The sequence below is a fragment of the Chionomys nivalis genome, chromosome 20 (assembly GCF_950005125.1).
Source record: "Chionomys nivalis chromosome 20, mChiNiv1.1, whole genome shotgun sequence".
In the NCBI taxonomy this organism is placed as follows: domain Eukaryota; kingdom Metazoa; phylum Chordata; class Mammalia; order Rodentia; family Cricetidae; genus Chionomys; species Chionomys nivalis.
Window position 1 is genome coordinate 7,357,281 of NC_080105.1, and position 23,256 is coordinate 7,380,536.

The following is a 23,256-nucleotide window of genomic DNA, read 5'->3' on the forward strand; positions in this document are numbered from 1 at the left end:
CCATAAACCTGGACCATCATTTCATCATGCAGTGAGTTACTATGGCCAATTAATAGGTTATGGGAGAAGGAGTGTCGTAAAATTAAAAGAAAAGAAATTGCAAGTAAGTACCACACTTTAACTCTATTACTGAAGGACAACATCGTTGCTTGGCTGGCATTTTTATACATGTTTGAGTATGTAATCCTCAACAAGGTTGGTTTTTGACTTGCAAATCCGTGAAATTTATTGATGCCTGTTATGTTCAAAGGAACCTCCAAGTCTCAAAGCTCTAAAAGCAGTCCACAGATCCAGAATTGAGTTCAGCCTGGACTACTGGAGGATTTCTGCAGGGTATATAAAAAGCCAGCATTCCCCAGGAAGTTGTGAAGCTGTCTCCCCCTCTACCACAAGGAGTCACTTTCTTTTTTTTTTTTTTTTTTTTTTTTTTTGGTTTTTCGAGACAGGGTTTCTCTGTGGCTTTGGAGCCTGTCCTGGAACTAGCTCTGTAGACCAGGCTGGTCTCGAACTCCCAGAGATCCGCCTGCCTCTGCCTCCCAAGTGCTGGGATTAAAGGCGTGCGCCACCACCGCCCGGCAAGGAGTCACTTTCACTTGTGACCAGCTGGAAGGACAAGTGAGTGGCTCCCTGTGCTCCCCATTAGCACAGCACAGCTCACACTGGCCTCCAGGCTCCCATAGTATCACAGGTACCTGCTACACAATTCAGAATGTAAAAGCCATTCTCACTTTCTATCCTATTAAACTACTTCCTGTTCACAGACTTCATTCCCCTTATAACCCTGCTCTCTCTCTCTCTCTCTCTCTCTCTCTCTCTCTCTCTCTCTCTCTCTTCTTCTTCTTCTTCTTCTTCTTCTTTCTCCTCCTCCTCCTCCTCCTCCTCCTCCTCTTCTTCTTCTTCTTCTTCTTCCTCTTCCTCTCCCTTCTTCTTCTCCTCTCCCTCCTGCATCCCTCTCTCAGTGTGTCTTTCACCCTCCATATTTCCACCTCCATCCATGTCTCTCCCACCTGTCTTCTCTCTCTCTCTCTCTCTCTCTCTCTCTCTCTCTCTCTCTCTCTCTCCTCTGATCTCTCACAGTCAGTTCCAATCTACTGACCATGTTCAGTCTACTACTTTTTCTGCTCTGAGCTCTTCCTGATGCCTCAAGTTGATCTCTCTCTCTCTCTCTCTCTCTCTCTCTCTCTCTCTCTCTCTCTCTCTGTCTCTCTCTCTCTCTCTCTCTCTCTTTCTCTCTCTCTGTCTCTTTCTCTCTCTCAATAAAACTTTCCCATTACCTTACCATGGAGTAGTCACAGTTTCAGTTTATCTAATGCCAAGAAACAGTTTAAAACTTTTGCATAGTATATTTTAATTGAAAACTATTAACAATTGTCTGCAGAGTTTAATAAGTACAGTGTCCTCTTTTAAAAATATATTTTCCTTTAAAATTTCTATATGTTTTTTATTTCTTTCTAATACAGATATTGAGGGAGAGATCTGGTAATCCATTCTCATCATCTTAGTCCATGTAACCCAATATGGTCAGAACTGCCATATCTGGGCTGCCCATGCATGTCAGCATTGCCCATTTCAGTTTCAATATACGTATTAACTTGATTGCTTCAAGTTACTGTTGATCAACTGCAGCAGCAACTAGAAAGAAAAGCAAGAATATTAGCAGTGTCACCAGGAACGTTGGTGGCATCATCAGGATGGTGATGGGCAGCATCGTCAGTGTCATCATTGGAGGCATCTTATATAGGATCATCAAATCCTTGTGTCTAAGTAGGTGTGTGAACTGGAAGTTCTTTTTGTTGTTTGTTTCCTCGTGTGCTGCTTGTGTTAGAGTGACTGTTTCCAAGATGTTGTTATCCTCACAAGTCAGTGTATGACCACAGAAAGGCAGACACTGACTAGTATTTAACAATTGTGTATCTGTGTAGATGCTTAGCCACTCAGAAACACAAAGTTATCACTGGTAGAGAAAACAATTCTCATTCTAGAATAGGAGGCAACCATGAGCCAACTATCATGACTTAGTCAGTTTTGGTGGACTTAACTGACTTTATGTGCTATGTTTTCAATATATATGGGAATAAAAGAATTAGTTGTTTTCTGGTACCAGGTAAAGCCTATACAGCCCTATACGAAGCATGAAGTTTATTAATCATAAGTATTAGCACCAAAGAGAATTAGTTTTCGAGGACAAAATCTATTTTAAACCACTGTTTGAGGGCTGACTTACCCTGATCATCATTCTTTCTACTGAAAGCTTCTTGGTAATATTCTGCAGACCACCAATGTAGAATTTAGTGTCTCAACATGTCATCAGTCAACAACAATGGGAAGGGCAGAAACCTCAGTATCAAGTGGGAGAGTCAGTTAAGCCTTGAGAGTCTTGTCCATGCCACTGTTAACTGCATACTCAGCGTAGCGTTCAGTAGCCTTCAGTGCAGCAATTCTATGCTCAAACGAGCTAAAATGGGGTATATATATATACCCTGACTCCATTACTTCAACCTTTAAAGAAATATTGAGAAATTACTTCTCATTAAATTGCTTACAATTTTATTCATTTTAACACTTGTCTGTTAATGTCGCAGTTTTGATTTCAGTCCCCAAATCTTTATTGCTCAGTCTAATTTTAACATTACAGCCACTGATATCCTGTGACCTCTACTTCCTCTCTTTGAGTAAAAGGCCCCGGATTTTCAGAAACCCCAAAAGGGGACCTGCTCAACTTTTGCCTTTCTTCCTCTGCTTTTTGCTACCCAACATCACCATCCTCTGTATAACAGGAAGACATAAAAAGAAGAGGACAGAAGGTGTCCTCTCCAAATGTTGTGACCTGGATTTTAGATCCCAGCTGCTTAATGGAATATGACAATGAGGAGCATCAGCAACGAAAGGAAACTCTCCCTTCTGCACTGCAATAGTCTTTTTCCAGAGCCTTTCCCAGTTGTTCATTGGGACCCTGGGGAAAATCAGTGAAGGTGACCTGAACATGCATGAACAAAGGTGAATGAACAAAGCATGCCTCTACCACGGCAGAGGGGAGTTGCTGAGCTGCAAGCAAGGATTCTGGAGACACCTGCCCTCCTCTCACTCCTTAATCAAGACCTGTTGCCTGTGTGAGCAGTGGCCTATTCCAGCACCACTATGGTGATTTGAATGAAACAAAATCCAATACATTTAAACATTTGAATGCTTGGTCCCCATTGAATGGAAGTATTTTGAAAAGATTAGAAGGTGTAAATTTATTGGAAGACGTGTGTCAATGGGGGTGGGCATGCATGCGTGCATGTGCGCACGTGCGTGTTTGTGTGTGCTATTCTGTTGTGTGTGTGAAGAGCAGAGAACAACTTTCAGGCACTGGCTCCCCCTTCCCTGGATGAAGCAGGGTCTCTCACTGTTTTGCTGCTCAGTGTGTTCCAGTGTGACTGGCTTGTGGGTTTCAGAGCTGTTCTATGCTCTCAGCCTCCAACTGGATTTGGGGGTGCTGGAATTACATATGTCAGACACTTTCAACTTATAGTGCTTCCTGGGATGCACCTTGGGTCATTAGGTTTACAAGGCAAGTTTTCTAATTTTCTGAGCTGTGTTGCTGACCCATATATGTATTTGGGTTTATTTATTAACAGTTCAGAATGAAAATTATAAAGAGAAAACCATAATCAACATCCCCTCCTTGGCATGTAAACTTTCTTTTTCTCCAAAGCCAAGCATCATCTGGTAACATGTCTGTCATTGTAAACCTTGTTTGACTGTACCTCTTTACGCAGACTTCTGTTTGGTAATTTGTTAGCATGTGGTGGAGGACTGATTTTATACCTCAGGTCTGCGACTTTATACTGCAATTATAGGGGAAGTCCTGTGCTAGCTGGTTTTCAGTGCATTTAGCAGAAAAGTGATATCTCTTTCATTTCAGACACATGAATTGTTTCTTTGAAGAATGGAAGCTACAGCCCTTTGGCTTAGAAACTCTGGCATGTCTAATATTCTTTTGCAACTAGTGATATTGGAGTCTATATTCTAATCATTTGCTTATCAAAGATATTGTTTCCTTTCACGTGCTTCTCCATCATCATAGTTAACTACTCCATAGTCATTATACTGAAAACCTTTATCATTTTCTTTCTGTATCACCATGAAAAATCCATATTAGTTTAAAATTCTCCTTCTGGTATAAAGTGTGTTAACTTCCTGGGCTGTTGCTCTTACAGTCCAGTCACTTTCACTTGAATCTCAGAAGATGACTGGCCAGTGGATTTCTGTGATGAAGAATATAAGAAAGATGCAAGAACATTTTCAAGGCTAGGTCTTTTTGTTGGAACAATCCACAGTCTTGAAAAGATAGCCATCTAGAGCATCTCCTATCTCACAGTAAAATACTGTGCTTTCCAACATGGTGGGAATCACCTGCATGGATACTGCTCTCCTCAGGATGATAATAAATTCAGACTTTCCAAACTGTTCACAAAGCATCTCCTTTAAGTGTTTTCTGATGTACTTTTTAGGGTGCTTACACTGCCATGCACTCTGCTCACCTATTGTCACCTCATCTGCTTTCACAGAAGGCCCTGATCGCAGAGAAGCACACTCAACATTGGAGTTCTTCTCCACTCTCGTTTCTGAGTTGTTTTCCACAGCTGAGAAAATGGAGGGTTGCTCTGATTCACACTCATGGGCTCTGTGCTTTGCTGCACTTGTTTTCAAAATGCTTTTTTTTCTTTACATTTTACAAGATATGGGCACATAAAAAATAAGAAACTACATAATATTTAACAGAAATTTTTTATATATTTAGCTACTCAAAAAAATCACTGACTATCAGTAGTAGATGTAAATAATTTAAAGCTTAGCATAGACTGAGAGAGAAACTTGATCCAACCAACCTAACCTACTCAGTGTTGACTTGAATGAACATCTTATTTCATTTGTATTTTGTTAACATATTTGTTAATTCTTTCAAAAGTGAATGACATGGTTTTAACCCTGACAAAGTACTCCTCGTGTAAAACATACTACCTCATTCAATCTAAAAATCTTAAGCCTTGACAGTGAATGCAAGCCTTTTGTGTGAAATTCCATAATTGGCAACAGACAAACTTTAGTAAAAATAATAAAGAATAAAACACCAATTAAACTAAAAGCAAAACAAATGGACACACTATAGACTATATATGTTGCAGGGTTATATATAAACCTGTTGGGTCTATCTGCATAGAGTGCAGGCTTTCATGGTCTAGTTCCAGTGAACACATTGCATACAACTTTCATGATAATACTGACCTGACATGTGGAAATGAACAATTCTGGTCTGATGGGAATGGGTCCTACAGGGTCAGATTTTTGAAAGCCTGCTCCACGGTTGTCGGCATACTTTTGGTAAAGTATTCAGAGGGGTGGCCTTGTTGGAGGAGGCGTGTCACTTGACATGAGGGACATGTACAAAGTTGGGTCCTGTTGTCTAAACACTCTGCAGCAGTGCAGACATGGGCTTACGGATGTGTGTTTGTCCTTAAACAAAATATACTGATTTTTTAAATTAGATTTACCTCACATCTTGTTTTTTTCTTAGAGACATGGGGTAGAGCGTCTTCCTTGGGGCAAACATTAGTTTTATATTTTTCAAGAACTTCACGAGTTCCCACTTTTAAATCTTTTTTCATGACTTCCGTAAGATGTACATACTGCAGTGCACCATGTTCATGTTCTACTTTTTTCACTGTCTTGGTAGCAGGTTGCTCTGAGTATAGGGACTTGCTGTCATATTTCTTCTTTAGTTTTTGTTCTGTAGATATTTTCTGAATAAGAGGAGGTGGATTGTTTTCAAAATGACTCTGACATTACATATTACAGTGTTTGGATGAAGAAAAAGTTAAATATATTCATGCATGTTTTGCTACTTACGGCATCACTAGCTATCCCCTGTGACCTCAGAGGATCCCTAAGGCACAGAATGTACCAAAAGTTTAGTGAACTGCTTCCCGGCTGGACAGCCCAGTCCCGAGGCCCTAGGATGCTCCCCCATCTGCCACAACTTCACTAGCAGGCCAACAGGAAAGTTTCCTGCAGGTAGGCTGCTCCAAATCCCCCATCAATCAGACAGACCCTGCCATCTAAACATCCCACTGGACACCCAAACCCATCCATCTCCTGTGAACTCAGAGGATCTCTGAGGCACAGAATGCAGCTGCACAGAGCAGACCAAGAGGTGAATGACCAGCTCCCTGCTGGTCAGTCAGTCTCTAGGTCCTAGAACCCAGGGCTAAACCCTGGACCCCTCTTCCACCTACCTCAACTTCCCTAGGAGGCCAGCAGGCAAGTCACCTGCAGGCATGCTGGTCCAACAGCCACCATTCATCAGACCCTGTACTCTTCAAGTCCCACTCCACTGCCAAACTCAGCCATTCCCAGAGAACTCAGCTGCATCCTGAGATACAGAAAGCAACTGCATGGAGCCAGTCAAAAGCAGCTCCCTAAGACACAGAGAGCAACTTCAATGATCAGTCAAGAAAGGATCCCTGAGACACAGACACCAACTGTAAGGACTGGAGCAAGAGGCAAGCACACTGCCAGCACCAACTGGAAGGAGAAATGGGTAGACACCAATACAAGAATACATTCAACAACCTAAAACACAACATGGTAACACCAGATCGCAGTGGTCGCATGATAGGAAGACCTGAACATCCTAGCTCAGAAAAGGCAGAAGAAAACGACATTAAATATAACTTTATGAAGATGATAGAAACCCTTAAAGAGGGGAACATAGAAAAATGTAGAGCTTAATAACAATCAATAAGAAAAGTAAAATAAAATTCAAGGTGATTACCCTTAGCTGTTTTCTTCCTTTAAAGATATGAGGTAGTTCTTTCTTCATACATGTATTGTATTTATATTTTTCAAGAATTTTACGAAAATTTTCTTTTAAATCTTCTTTGATGAGATCCTTTAGAGGAATGCAGTGGGAATCATTCTGGCCATCCACACTTTCCTCATCTGTTTCCACCAAGGGCTTTCCTGAACGTGAAGGGGCACTGTCATGGGCTCCTTTATAGCTTTTCTTTTTTTTGTGTTCTGGAGCAGTTCTCTGCAGGAGGGAAGGTGAAGGGTTCATTTGCTTGGTTTCCTAGCAGAATTTTTCTTATCTCTAGGTGCTTATTTTTAAAATTATCTTTACAAGTCACAAGTTGTAAACCCTGAGAAAGTAAAAAGTGTTCAATACTTAACAGTTAAACTTCCTCACATATGCCCATTTTGTGTCAAATCACTAGGAACTGAAAATGAATTACTTTCTCCTAGAACTGACTATAAATCATGAAGCCATGATTTTTGTCATTGTTGATTGAAATATTTATGTCATGATGTGTCACATATCCACAAACACGAATTAGATAAGATGTAACATGTAAAAACAAGTCTCACAACTAAAGGTTTGACCTTGCATGAATATTTCCTCAGAGAACTTGCAATACTACTACCCAAGAGTGTTTAATAAACAATAATTCTCTTCCTCAAATTAATAATTAATATATTTCAAATTAATGATTTTCTATCTTAAACTATACATGTAAATGGAAGAAAATGATTCTTTTTAAAAAATATTTATTTGTTTATCATGTATACAATATTCTGTCTGTGTGTATGCTTGCAGGCCAGAAGAGAGCACCAGACCCCATTATAGATGGTTGGGAGCCACAATGTGGTTGCTGGGAATTGATCTCCAGACCTTTGGAAGAGCCAGCAATGCTCTTAACCACTAAGCCATCTCTCTAGCCCCAAGACAATGATTCTTAAAGTATTACATAGTATTTTTACTTCATTTTAATAACTGTAATTGAAATTTTTTAATTTTAGCATGCTTACAGGATTTTTTTCTTAAAAATAGGCATATGTGAAGAGTTTTAGTTGTTAAGTATTGAACACTTTTTACTATCTCAAGGTATTTAGGGGTAAAGTCATATATGATTTCTAATTGTACATATTAGATTTGACTTGAGATCACAGACAGTAGGAGCAGAGATATTAAGAGTGTCAACAACAAGAGACACACAATTATATGAATACAGCTGCTTCTAGGGAAAAGGAGAAGCAGATGCTATAAAGCTTTGGGGACAATAATTAGTGAATAAAGTTAAACACATCTATTGCACAGAGGCAGAAACCAACCAACAACAGAAATGGATGTGTAAGAAATATCAGATGTGTTCTTCAAAAGTAGTCTAGTATCAGTGTGAAACATTTTTAAAAGGCAAGGAAAGAGGGTCAAGCAAATTGAGCCCTCTGTCCAAAGGAGAGCAAACAGAAACAATGGAGATTTTTTATTTCAAACTACACATTGTGAACGTGTTGCGCACATACATGGCCTAGCTGTGCTACAACAAGTTCTAATGCAGTCTACTGTCCTCTGTGAGAGGGAAATCAATGATAGAATAAAACCCTAATTGCAAAGGTTCCATTCTGGTTAATGGTTCTCTTTCTAAGCTTTGGGGTTGATACAGGAACCTGTTCTCTCTGTCAGTAGAGAAAGATTAAAATCATACAGCTTAGTTCCCAGCTGGTACTTTAAGGGTTGGCTGGAGATTTTTACAGTTCCTCTAATGCATTTAGGATGACTGTCTCAAAGTAACCTGCAGCTGTCCTGACAACTCCTCACTCTCTCTCTCCTGCTAAGAAATGTAGCCCTTTTCTGCTGTTTTTGAAAATCCTTCTGCTACCATATCCACCACATCCACCACCTGATCCATAGCCACCACCATAAGGACTGCCTAAGCTTCTTCCACAAAAACTGCCCCCTTTCATGGGTCCATAATTTGATTGCTGTTGTCCACCATAATTTCCAAAGTCATTATAGTTCCCACCACCATAGTTACCTCCACCAAAATTTCCTCCTTCATAGTAACTGTCATGTCCTCCTCCTGCACCACCACCATATCCACCACCTTGGTTTCCATAGCCTGGTCCACCACCACCACCACAGCTTCCTCTACTGCTGTAACCAGGACCACCACCAGAGGTGCCACCATCACCTCCAAATCCATTATGTCCACCATCACCACCTCCATAACTACCTCTGCGCCACCACCTCCACCACCGTAGCCTCCTCTTCCACCAAAGTTTCCACCACGACCAAAATTACCTCCACCACCTCCAAAGTTGTCTCCACGACCCATAAAATTGCCAGATCCACCACTCTGGGATCCAGAAGACTGCATCTCTTGTTTAGAAAGGACCTTTTTCACTTCACAATTTTGCCCCTTAATAGTGTGGTATTTCTGAACAACAATTTTATCAACTGTGTCATGGTCATCAAAAGTCACACAAGCAAATCCTCTCTTTTTCCCCACTCTGCCTGTCTTCGTAACTTCTATGGTTTCAATCTTGCCATACTTTTCAAAGTAGTCTCTCAGGTTATACTCTTCTGTATCCTCTTTAATACCACCAACAAAGATTTTCTTCACTGTTAAATGGGCACCAGAATTTACAGAATCCTCTCTAGAAATGGCTCTCTTTGGTTCCACCACACGCCCATCAACTTTGTGTGGCCAAGCACACACTGCAGCATCCACCTCTTCAATGCAAGAGTAGGTCACAAAACCAAAAGACACTTAAGGTCATGCTCAACCTCCTTAGCGATCAGGGAAATGCAAATCAAAACAACTTTGAGATACCATCTTACACCATTCAGAATGGCTAAAATCAAAAACACCAACGATAGCCTTTGCTGGAGAGGATGTGGAGTAAGGGGTACACTCATCCATTGCTGGTGGGAATGCAAACTTGTGCAACCACTATGGAAAGCAGTGTGGCGGTTTCTCAGGAAATTTGGGATCAACCTACCCCAGGACCCAGCAATACCACTCTTGGGAATATACCCAAGAGATGCCCTATCATACAACAAAAGTATATGATCAACTATGTTCATAGCAGCATTGTTTGTAATAGCCAGAACCTGGAAACAACCTAGATGCCCTTCAATGGAAGAATGGATGCAGAAAGTATGGGATATATACATATTAGAGTACTACTCAGCAGTAAAAAACAATGACTTATTGAATTTTGCATGCAAATGGATGGAAATAGAAAACATTATCCTGAGTGAGGTAAGCCAGACCCCAAAAGAGGAACATGGCATGTACTCACTCATAATGGCTTTCTAGCCATAAACAGGGGACATTGAGCCTATAATTCGTGATCCTAGAGAAGCTAAATAAGGTGAACCCAAAGAAAAACATATAGGCATCCTTCTGGATATTAACCTTCATCAGGAAATGAAAGGAGACACAGACAGAGACCCACATTGGAGCACCGGACTGAAATCCCAAGGCCCTAATGAGGAGCAGAAGGAGAGAGAGCATGAGCAAAGAACTCAGGACTGCAAGGGGTGCACCCACACACTGAGACAATGGGGATGGTCTATCAGGAACTCACCAAGGCCAGCTGGACTGGGTCTAAAAAAAGCATGAGATAAAACCGGACTCGCTGAACATAGCAGACAATGAGAAGTCAAAAACAATGGCACTGGGTTTTGATCCTACTGCACCTACTGGCTTTGTGGGAGCCTAGGCTGTTTGGATGCTCACCTTACTAGACCTAGAAGGAGGTGGGAGATCCTTGGACTTCCCACAAGACAGAGAACCCTGACTGCTCTTTGGGCTGCTGAGGGAGGAGGAGTTGGTTGGGGGAGGGGGAGGGAAATGGGGGGCGGTGGTGGGGAGGAGGCAGAAATCTATAATAACTAACTAACTAACTAACTAAATAAATAAATAAATAAGTTTTTAATCTCTTCACAAACCATCTCTTTTAGGTCCCTTCTGAAGAGGTCCTTCAGCCATAAGTACTGCTCCTGTTGTATCTCCTTTGCCTGCTCCTTCAGCAGAGCTACCTGCTCCATACACATTCGGCTTAATTCATTCCTGACTTGTCCCATAATTTCCTCTACATCCTTTCTGAAAAGTTTCCTCATCCTTGCATGCTCTACAGCCAATTCCTCCCTCAGTATTTCTTTTATGTCATTTCTGAGGAGTTCCTTCCATCGTGTGCAACGGCAATCAGCTTGCTCCTTTATGTCCTCCTTCCTCTTGACCGAAGGAAGTCTTGAATGCACTTGTGCATCTTTTCTATCAGTCATTTTCTGCTGATGAGAAAAAGGAGATTAGTTTGCTTGGCTTTCTTCACAAATTTATTGTTGTTGGTGGTGGTGTTGGTGTTGGTGGTGGTGCTGGTGCTGGTGGTGGTGGTGGTGTTTGGGAATGCTTTTTCAAAGTGGCTTTGTCCTTGCACGTATAGGAAACAGATTGGGAAAGTAGAGAGCTCATTTTTAACACTTTTGTTTCTTCATATGTTTGGCTATTCAAATCACTAGGCTATAGTCAGTCACTGAAAATGATTTACCTTAGCCTGGAGTAGAAGTATAACCATGATCCAACAAACTTACTCAGTATTAACTGAAAAAATATATTTTATTGTATATTAAATTTGCCTAAAATAGTAAATTGCATGATTTTTAACATTACAAATTTATTCTTGAACAATGGACTTTGTATTTTTCACCTTTGATATCTAGTTGGGTCATTGTTGCCCTGTTATAAATAACTCCATTTAACAATTTTTATGTCTGTATATGTATATGTATATGTATATGTATATGTATATGTATATGTATATGTATATAAGGAGGTGTGTTTCCTTAGATCTCTTTCTGCAGAGATCCCTGGCTAAGTGTTGATTTTATCTCTCATTACAGGCACTAGAGACAATTAGAAACTGGGGCAGAACTAAATCTATAAACTTGGCATGAGTGTGAATGGTAATAGCACTACAATGGCATCCTGGAGAATGACCTCTTTTTAACTTATCCTAACGTGCTGGTTACTACAGACACATTGTTCATAATGCCAATCACATACTCAGGAGGCCTAAACTTATCATACATACATCATTAGGGGACATTATACAAGTGAGACAAAGTAAATTTTTCAGGATAAAGTTTACCTCAAATGTAAAGACAGTTTAAGATAAGATTTCATGAAAAATTACTAGATTCTGAGAGTGTATGTTTAGTTTAATTTGTTTATGTACATGTGTGCCCAATAATTTGAACATGCATCATGTGTGTACTGATCTCTTAGAGACCTGTATCAGGCATTAGATCCCTTGGAATTGTAAATGCAGGTGGTTGTATGTTGCTGTATGAGTTCTGGGAACTAAATTCAAGTCCTCTTGATGGAATAGTAAGGGATTTACATTCTGTGCTATCTCTTCCGACATTTTTATTTAAAAAATTCGATAGTTTATTGTAAAGATTTTATGCCTTACAAAATATTTCTAGATAAACATTAGCAAAATATTAGAGATGAACAAACATACAATGCTTTATGAAGGAAAATTCAGATATGGCTGATAGGAATTGCATGTAGAGTGATAAATTGACCAGGTCACGTGCACATTTCATTTAGTTACTTTTACAGAGAGAGTAGATGACATTTGCTTGAGATTGTGTCTCCTAGGAAGACCAAAGTAGCTACAATCATCTAGTCTTATCAACATGGCCACCTAAACATGACCTGAACAGAGATGGCACCAATAGACACACTAAGTCATGGAGCCTCACCTGTATATAAAGAACTATGGAAAATGGGGACTACTGAGGGATGGAGAGATGGTCTTCCCCAGAGACATGCCTCCCACAATGAATTATCTAATACTGGAGGTCCATCCTGAGATCATATGATACATGTAATATTATACTGGTTGAAGAGGGTGTACTCATACATTTAGGAGTGTGTATCTGTGTGTGCTTAACATCATAAAGAAAAAAGTCATAAGTTTGAGAGCAAGGGGAGTGTATGGTAGGAGTTGGGGGAAATGAAGTAATAATGTATTTATATTTTTATTTGAAAAAATATTAATTAAGAATAAATCAAAAATTGGATCTTTAGCAATCCAATGAACAGGTGTGACTCAGATAGAAGGGAAACCTTCTGCATGGATCAGTTTAATGACATGGCTCAAAACACACTGGATTCAATTCCATCTTTTTTGTTTTTTTTGTTTTTTTGTTTTGGTTTTTCGAGACAGGGTTTCTCTGTGGTTTTGGAGCCTGTCCTGGAACTATGGATTCAGTTCCTTACAAGGAATTATAATCCAGCTTGTAGAAGAAATCTGGAATTTTGATGGCTAATTCAGGGTATATAAGTAACTACATATATCCCCTTGGGGCCACATGTCTCTTTTGGTGACTTGATTTTGAACAGTGTGTAGAAAGCAAATATGTGTATGTGAAATATTTTCATTTTTAATATCCAGTTTTCTCAAAAAAAAAGCTGCAAGATGAGACTCGGGTCATGGCTCAATGGATGTCTCAGTTTTCTTTCTGTTGCTGTGATAAAAACCATGATCAAAAGCAACATGGGAGGAAATGAATTATTTCACTTCTATATCCCAGGCCACAATCCACTGAGAGAAGTCAGGACAGAAACTCCAGTAGGAACTCAAGGAGGAGCCATGGAGCATTAGCTGCTTACTGGTTAGGTCCTAATGACTTTCTCAGTCTGTTTTCAGATACAACCCAGGTCTGTATGTCCAGAGGTATCACTGTCCATCCTGAACTGGGCCCCCACAAACCAATCATTAAGCAAGAAAATGTCCCACACACTTGCCCACAGGAAATTTGATGGAGAAACTTTCCCAAATAAAGTTACTCTTCAATGTCATAGTGTCATTTACTTGGATGGAGACAACAGCTAACAGAACAGAGTGATGGGCAGGTAAGAATCAGGAAGTAGTAAAAGTCAGCATCTTCAGTTTGGTACTTGAAATCTGAGGCACAACTGAGTCAATATACACATAGTGAAAGGAACTTGTTTGTAAAAGTGCATACATATGGATTGAAGAAGGTAAATGTTTGTAAAAATCAATAAACTTATACTTTTAAGATGCAAGCTTCTACAAATTCTGAAATATTTAATGTAAAAGCAAGGGAGAAACAAGCCAAAGTATTCAACTATTCAAGTAGGTAAGTCAACAGTAAAGAAAAAAAAAACTATGGTGCCATTTTCATGTCAGTCACATGACCATGGAAGCCTGGGTGCTTTTGGTTTACTAGACTTTGTCAAGTGTCTCCTGGCTAATCACTGATTCCTTACCATGTGCTTTTTCTATTATCTCTTGCAGAGACACCATGTTGGTTCTTTCCATGTCAACTGTAATGACTCCTGGGCCTTTGTGTTTACTATTATTTACTTTCAGTATTATTGCATGAATTTTTCATATAGTATTAAAAGCATGTTTGACTTTTAGTTTGTGATTTACAGAGTCTAGTTATTTTCATGATTTGGGTTTTACTATTGTTTGGAAAACCTCTATCCTAATGCAGAGATGGTCAATTCAGATGTTTCGTTTCTTACACACTCAAATATGCAAATTTTCAGATCAGAGGGAACAGAATTACCTTTAAGTGTGTTCTCACTTTAGGTTTATCAGGAATTGGCACTTTGTTAGAACAGATGGTACTTTCAGGCGTTTCGAACATTTTCTTGATTTTCTTATTAAAATCTATGTCGATGAGTTTGCAACTGGTGGCGTATAGAACTGAACTCAAATGGGCCCACTCCTCTTCCTCACTCCTTTTTGCAAAGATATGTTCTGATGGGGAGTATTCTCTCCCATATTCATTCCTTATTTCTGGTTTTGGGAACATGTTCTGCTGATGAGAAGACGGAAGATAAATCTGATTTGCTTTTTCTTAGTTTAGGGTTTTTCTTTATTTAAGGTGCTTGTGTTTTAAAATGACTATAACTTTTCAAGATAAAAGTTATTGACATAGAGAAAGCAGAAAGCAATTGGTAATTAATAGTAAAATGTATCTGTATCTATGCTCAGCTACCCACAAATCATTCGGCTATCATTAAGAGCTGAGATAATTTGGCTTAGGTGAGAGCCTATAAAACATTCAGTGTTTCAGTGATATTTACCAGACACTATTTACTATCATGGAGAAAAATGATAACAGAACAGAATATTAGGCAGACAAGCATTAGGGAGCAGTAAAGGGCAATGTCTTCATGTTCTTCCGTGAACTCTGAGGCACCCAAATAACTTGTAAGACACAACTCAATCACGACATGAGAGAATGATAGCTTTAATTGCAAAACGCATATGGTCTCCAGAAGGTATATTTGCAAGATACACTGAAGACAACTAAAAATGTGTGTGTGTTTGTGTGTGTGTATACATAACTTACACTTACACAGCTACCTGGTTTTTGACAAAGAGAACAACAACACACCTTATAAAGACAGTATCTTCAACAAATGGTACTGGTCAAATAGGGAAGATACATGTAGAAGAATAAAACTCGATTCTATCATTTCACTGTGAACAGAACTCAAACTTATACCTAAGAAGGACCTTAATATAAGTTCTGGTCCAGGAAGTGGTGGTACACTCCTTTAATACCAGCACTTGGGAGGTTGAGGCAGGAGGATCTCATTGAGTCTGAGACAGCCTGGTCTACAAAGGGAGCTACAGAATAGCCAGGAATGTTACACAAAAATAAACATAAAAAATAAACATAAAAAGTTAAGTAGAACATCTGGTATCCTGAATTTGGTAGAAAAAAAATAGGGAATACACTTGCATTTATGGGCACTGGAAAGGATTTTTTTTGAACAAGACCCTGATAATACAAGCATTAAGACCAATGACTGAGAAATGGGAACACATGAAAGAGAAAAGTTTCTGTATAGCAAAAGAAACCATAATTGGTAAAAAGAGGCAACCTACAGAACGTTTACCAGAAGGATGCTGTCTAGAATATAAAAAGAACTAACAGAAGTCTAAGACCTTTAAGGGAGTAAGCCTGAGCCAGGTCCTCTGCAGTTCTGGGCTCACCCGGGCCTGGGAACTCCAAGGCAGTAGACCGGAACCAGAGACCTTACAGAAACAGGTCAAAGTCAGTAACCTAGGCCAAAGTAGGCCTGAGACAAGGATCTCCACCTTGGGCCTGAGCAGGATTGAGGAAACAAATTCCACAGGAGTAGGACTGAACTGGCTACCTAGGATGGAGTGGGCCTGAGGAAGCAAGCTTTGTGGGAGCAGAAGCCAGAAGCCAACCCAGTCCTGGGACACTGGCAGGCTAGGTAGGATTGAGCTAGCAACCTGGTCCAGAGACAGTGAACTCCACTAGAACAGGTACAGGAGCATAACCGCTAAGCGAGTGAGCCAGAGCCAGAGACTGCTGAGGATCCAGACATGAATCTTGGACTTTCAAGGGAGTAGACCTAAGCCAAGACCCCTGTGGGTCTAAAATGAGTCTAGGACCTCCTAGAAACTAGGTCTGAGCCAGGACCTCTGCCAGTCTGGGTGTGAATCTGAGAACTCTGAGAGAGTAGGCAGGAAACTACTCTGTGGGGCCAGGCGTGAGTCTGGGACCTCAGGAGGAGTAGGCCTGAGCCAGGACCTCTGTGGGTCCAGGCATTAGTCTGGGACATCAAAGGGAATAGGCAGGAGCCTAGAATCTTTGTGGGTCCAAGTATGAGTCTGAGACCTCTGAGGGAGTAAGCCAGAGCCAGGCAAACCCAAGCCTGGGAACTCCGAGTCAGTAGACTGGAACCAGAGACCATTGCTGGATCAATTTCAAGCCAGGGATTTCTGCAGGAGGTGATCCAGACCAGGATTTACAGGAACAGGTCAAAGCCGGTAACCTAGGCTAAAGTAGTCCTGAGACAGCAAACTCCAAGGGAGCAGGGCAAAGCACAGTAGTGCTGAGCTATCTCCAGGAACACAGAGTAACCAATGGGGTAATTAGAACTGTGGCACTGACTGTACCACAAGAAAAAAACATCTGAGCTTTGGATTCACTGGCCTCTAGAAAATTAATCAACAGAATCTCAGATAGCCCCAACCACATGCAACACCACAAAGAGCAACACAACACCAGTAAAACCTAAAAACTCTACAACAGTGAAACCTGAACAACCTAATATAGACGAAGCAGAAGAAATTGACCTAAAAAGAACTTCAAGAGAATGTTTGAAACTCTTAGAGAGGAAATAAGAAATTCCCTTAAAGAAATGGAGGGAAAAACACACACACACACACAAAAAAAAGACATAAGCAAATCCCTTAAAGAAAATCAAGAAAAAGAAATAAAACATATGAAAGAAATTATTCAAGACTTGAAAACTGAAATTGAGGAATTGAGGCAATAAAGTAAACACAAGCCAAGGGAACTATAAAAACAGAAGTCATGAGAAACGATCAGGAACCACAAATGTAAGCATGAACAGCAGAATACAAGAGATAGAAGAGAGAATCTCAAGTACTGAAAATACAATAGAGGAAATAGATTGATCAGTTAAAGAAAGCATTAAATTTAACAAAAGCTTAACCCAAAAATATCCAGGAAATATGCAAAATATCCAGGAAATATGGGACACCGTGAAAAGGTCAAATCTAAGAATAATAGGTATAGAAGAGGGAGAATAAGTTCAATTCAAAAGCACAGAAAATATATTTAACAAAATTATAGAAGAAAATTTCCCAACCTAAAGAAAGATATGCCTATGAAGATCCAAGAAGCTTATAGAACAACAAATAGACTAGATAAAAAAAGCCCTCTTGCCACATAATAATCAAAACACAAAATATACAGATTAAAGAAAGAATATTAAGAGATGCAAAGTAAAAGGCCAAGTAACATATAAAGGCAGACTTATCAGAATTACACCTGACTTCTCATTGGAGACAATGAAGGTCAGAAGATTGTAGTCAATCATTATGCAGACATTAAGAGACCATGGATGCCAGCCCAGTACAATACCGAAAAAACTTTCAATCCCAATAGAAAGACTAAACAAGATACTTTATGACAAAACTAAATTTCACCAGTAACTATCCACAAACCTAGCCCTACACAAAATACTAGAAGGAAAACTCCAACCCCCGGAAGTTGACCATACCAACAAAACAAAGACAATTGATGGTCTAAGAACTGCAAATCCCAAGGAAAGGAGGGAAAAACACACAAATTAACATCATCAACAATGAAAACTAAATTAACAGGAGATAGCGATCACTGGTCATTAATATCCCCCAATGTAAATAACTCACCTCACCTATAAAAAGGCACAGGCTAACAGTTTGGATATGAAAACAAAATCCATCCTACTTCTGCATATATAAAAACATCTCAACCACAAAGACAGACATTGTCTCAGAGTAAAGGGTTGGGAAAAATATACCAATCAAATGAACCTAAGAAACAAGTGGGTGTAACTATCCTAATATCTAACAAAATAAACTTCAAGCTAAAATCAATCTAAAGAGACATAGAAGGTCATTTCATATTACTAACAGGAAAAATCGATTAAGAGGAAATCTCAATACTGAACATCTATGCCCCAAAAATAAAGACACCTTCATATGTAAAAGAAAAATTTCTAAAGCTTAAATCATACATTAAACCCCCACACTAATAGTGGGAGACCTCAACACTCTCCTCTCACTACTGGACGTGTCAGTCAAAAAAAAATGAACAGAGAAATAAGAGAACTAATTTATTTCTTATGTTAGGACTCAAATGGACTAATAGACATGTATAGAATATTCCATCCAAACACAAAAGAATATACCTTCTTCTCAGTACCTCATGGAACCTTCTCAAAAATTGACTACATACTTGGAAACAAAACAAACCTCAACAAATACAAAACAATGGAATAACCCAATGTACCGTATCAGATCACCATGGTTTAATACTAGAAGTCAACAGCAGTACTAATTCCAGAAAACCCACAAACACATGGAAATTAAACAATGCTCACCAGAATCATCAATGGGTCAAGGGAGAAGTAAAAGGAGAAATTAAAGACTTCCTAAAATTCAATGAAAATGACCACACAACATACCCAAATTTATAGGACAAAATAAAGCAGTGTTAAGAGAAAAGTTCATAGCAATAAATGCCTACGTAAAGAAGCTGAAAAAAATCCTACACTAAGAGAACATTTTAAAACTTTAGGACAAAAAGAAGCAAAACTCACCTAAGAGAACTTGATGGCAGGAAATGATCAAATTGAGAGCTGAAATCAACAAAATAAAAATAAAGAAAGCAATACAAAGAATCAATGAGACAAAGAGTTGGTTCTTCGAGAAAATCAACAAAATAGACAAACCTTTATCCAAACTAACCAAAAGTTAGAGAGAGAATATCCAAATTAACAATATCAGAAATGAAAAGGGATGGTTAGCAAAAGACACTGAGGAAATACAGAGTATCATCAGGTCATATTTCTAAAACCTGCACTCCACAAAATTGGAAAACTTACAGGAAATGGACAACTTTCTGGATAAATATCACTTACCAAAATTAAATAAAGACCAGATAAGCAAATTAAATAGACCTATAACTGCTGAAGAAAAAGAAACAGTCATCAAAAATCTCCCAACCAAAAAAAGCCCAGCATCAGATGGTTTCAGCTCAGAATTCTACAAGACTTTCAAAGAAGAACTAATACCAATACTCCTCAAATTATTCCACAAATAGAAACAGAAAGAACACTGCTGAACTCTTTTTATGAGGCTACAATTACCCTGATACCCAAACCAAAGAAAGGCATTACAAGAAAGAGAATTACAGACCAATCTCACGCATGAACATTGATACAAAAATACTAAACAAAATATTGGCAAATCAAATCCAAGAACACATCAGAACCATCATCCACCATGATCAAGTCAACTTCATCCCAGAGATGCAGGGATGGTTCAACATATGAAAATCTGTCAACATAATCCACCATATAAACAATCTGAATAAATAAAAACCACATGATCATCTCATTTGATGCCACAGAAGCTTTTGACAAAATGCAACATCCCTTCATGATAAAGGTCTTGGAGAGAGCAGGGATACAAGGAACATACCTAAACATAATAAAGGCAATACACAGCAAGCCAACAGCCAACACCAAACTAAATGAAGAGAAACTCCCAGTGATTCCGCTGAAATCAGGAACAAGACAAGGTTGTCCACTCTCTCCATATCTATTCAATATAGTTCTAAAGGTCCTAGCTAGAGCAATAAGACACATAAAGGAAATCAAGGGGATACAAATCGGAAAAGAAGAAGTCAAACTCTCACTGTTTGCTGATGATATGATAGTTTACATAGGTGATCTCAAAAAATCTACCAAGGACTTCTACAACTCAAAAACACTTTCTGTAACATAGCAGGATACAAGATTAATTTAAAAAATATCAGTAGCCCTCCTGTACACAGATGATAAACGAGCTGGGGAAGAAGTCAGAGAAACAACACCCTTCACAGTAGCCACAAATAGCATAAAATATTCAGAGTAACTCTAACCAAACAAGTGGAGGACTTGTATGACAAGAATTTGAAATCTTTGAAGAAAGAAATTGGAGAAGACACCAGAAAGTGGAAAGACCTCCCATGCTCTTGAGTGGGGAGAATTAACATAGTAAAAATACCAATTTTACTAAAAGTAATCTACAGATTCAATGCAATGCCCATCAAAATCCCAGCAAAATTCTTCACAAACCTCGAAAGAGCAGTACTCAACTTCATATGGAAAAGCAAAAAACCCAGAATAGCCAAAACAATCCTTTACAACAAAAGAACTTCTGGAGGCATCACAATCTCTGACTTCAAACTCTACTACAGAGCTACAGTACTAAAAACAGCCTAGTATTGGTGGACAGGTGGACCAATGGAACTGAATAGAATACTTGGATATTAATCCACACTCCTTCAAATATCTGTTTTTGACAAAGAATCAAAAAGTATCACATAGAAAAAAGAAAGCATATATAACAAATGGTGCTGCCAAAACTGGATATCAATATGTAGGAGAATGAAAATAGACCTGTATTTATCACCATGCACAAAACTCAAGTCCAAATGGATCAAAGACCTCAACATAAAGCCAGCCACACTCAATCTTATAGAATAGAGAGTGGGAAGTACACTCGAACACATTATTACAAGAGAGCACTTCCTAAATATAACCTGAGCAGCACAGACACTGAGAGAAACAATTGATAAATGGGACCTCCTGAAACTGAAAATCTTCTGTAAAGCAAAGGACAAGGTCAACAAGACAAAACTACAGCCTAAAGAATGGGAAAAATCTTCACTAACCCCATATCAGACAGAAGCCTGATCTCTGAAATACAGAAAGAACTTAAGAGATTGGTCATCAGAAGAACACATAATCCAATAAAAAAAATGAAGTACAGACCTGAACAGAGAACTCTCAAAAAATGAATCTAAAATGGCTAAAAGATACTTAAGGAAATGTTCAACATCATCAGTTATCAGATAACTGAAAATCAAAACAACTCTGAGATTCTATGTTACACCTGTAAGAATGGCCAAGATCTTCATCAGTATGGCTATAGAATAGGGTCATTTCAGGTTCCCTCTCCTCAGTTGCCCAAGGTACTAGCTGGGGACATCTCCCTGGACACCTGTGAGCCCCTCTAGAGTCAAGTCTCTTGCCAACCCTAAGATGGCTCCCTTAATTAGGATATATACTTCCCTGCTCCCATATCCACCCTTCCTTTATCCCAACCATACCATTCCTCCAAGCTCCCCCCATCTTCTCCTTCTCACTCTTCTCACCCCATTTCCCCTTACCCCCATCCCACCTCACTCCCAAGTTCCCAGTTTTTGCCCGGCAATCTTGTCTACTTCCTATCCAGGCGGATGACTATATGTTTTTCTTTGGGTTCACCTTCTTATTTAGCTTCTCTAGGACCACAAATTATAAGCTCAATGTCCTTTATTTATGGCTAGAAACCAATTATGAATGAGTACATCCCATGTTCATCTTTTTGGGTCTGGGTTACCTCACTCAAGATAGTGTTTTTTATTTCCATCCATTTGCATGCAAAATTCACGATGTCATTGTTTTTTACCGCTGAGTAGTACTCTAATATGTATATATTCCACACTTTCTTCATTCATTCTTCCATTGAAGGGCATCTAGGTTGTTTCCAGGTTCTGGCTATTACAAATAATGCTGCTATGAACACAGCTGAACAAATGCTTTTGTCATATGATAGGGCATATAGCCATACTGATGAATATCTTGAATATCACCTTATAACCTTCATCAGACGATGGATGGAGATAGAGACAGAGACCCACATTGGAACACCGGACTGAGTTCCCAAGGTCCAAATGAGGAGCAGAAGGAAGGAGAACATGAGCAAGGAAGTCAGGAACGCGAGGGGTGCACCGACCCACTGTGACAGTGAGTCTGATCTATTGGGAGCTCACCAAGGCCAGCTGGACTGGGACTGAATAAGCATGAGATAAAACCGGACTCTCTGAACATGGTGGACAATGAAGGCTGAAGAGAAGCCAAGGACAATGGCACTAGGTTTCGATCCTACTGCATGAACTGGCTTTGTGGGAGCCTAGCCTGTTTGGATGCTCACCTTCCTGGACCTGGATGGAGGGGGGAGGACCCTGGACTTCCCACAGGGCAGGGAATCCAGACTGCTCTTCAGAAGTTAGAGGGGGGAGAATGGAATAGGGGGAGGGGAAGAGGAGTGGGGAGAGGGGGAGAGGAGTGGGGGGAGGGGGAGAGAAGTGGGGGGAGGGGGAGAGAAGTGGGGGGAGGGGGAGAGAAGTGGGGGGAGGGGGAGAGAAGTGGAAGGCGGGGAGGAGGCAGAAATGTTTTCAACAAAAAAATTTTTAAAAAGCAAAAAATAAAATAAAATTCTACTTTTTAAATAAAAAAATGGCCAAGGTCAACAATACTGATGACAAATTATGCAGGAGAGGTTGTAGGGAAAAGGGAACACGTCTACATTGCTGGTGGGAATGCAAGCTGGGACAACCCCTTTGTATGTTAGTGTGACGATTTCTAAGAAAATTAGGAAACATCCTTCCTCAAGAACTGTATATATATATCCAAAGGATGCTCAATTGTGCCACAAGGATATGTGCTCAACTATGTTTATATCAGCTTTGTTTGTCATAGCCAGAACCTTTAAACAACCTAAATGACCCTCAACCAAAGAATGGATAAGGAAAATGTGGTACATTTACACAGTGGAGTACTACAGAGCAGAAAAAATAATGACATCTTGAATTTTGCAGGAAAATGGATGGAGCTAGAAAACATTACTTTAAGTGAGGTAACCCAGTCACAGAAAGACAATTATCACATGTACTCACTCATAGGTGGTTTTTAAACATAAAGCAAAGAAAATCAGCCTGCAACGAACAATCCC

General features: G+C 39.5%; 1 pseudogene; it reads right to left on the bottom strand.

Moving 5' to 3' along the window:
* Window positions 1-8,637: 8,637 nt before the first annotated feature.
* On the bottom strand, window positions 8,638-10,951 carry LOC130863136 (heterogeneous nuclear ribonucleoprotein A3-like; annotated as a pseudogene).
* Between the last annotated feature and the right edge of the window lie 12,305 nt (window positions 10,952-23,256).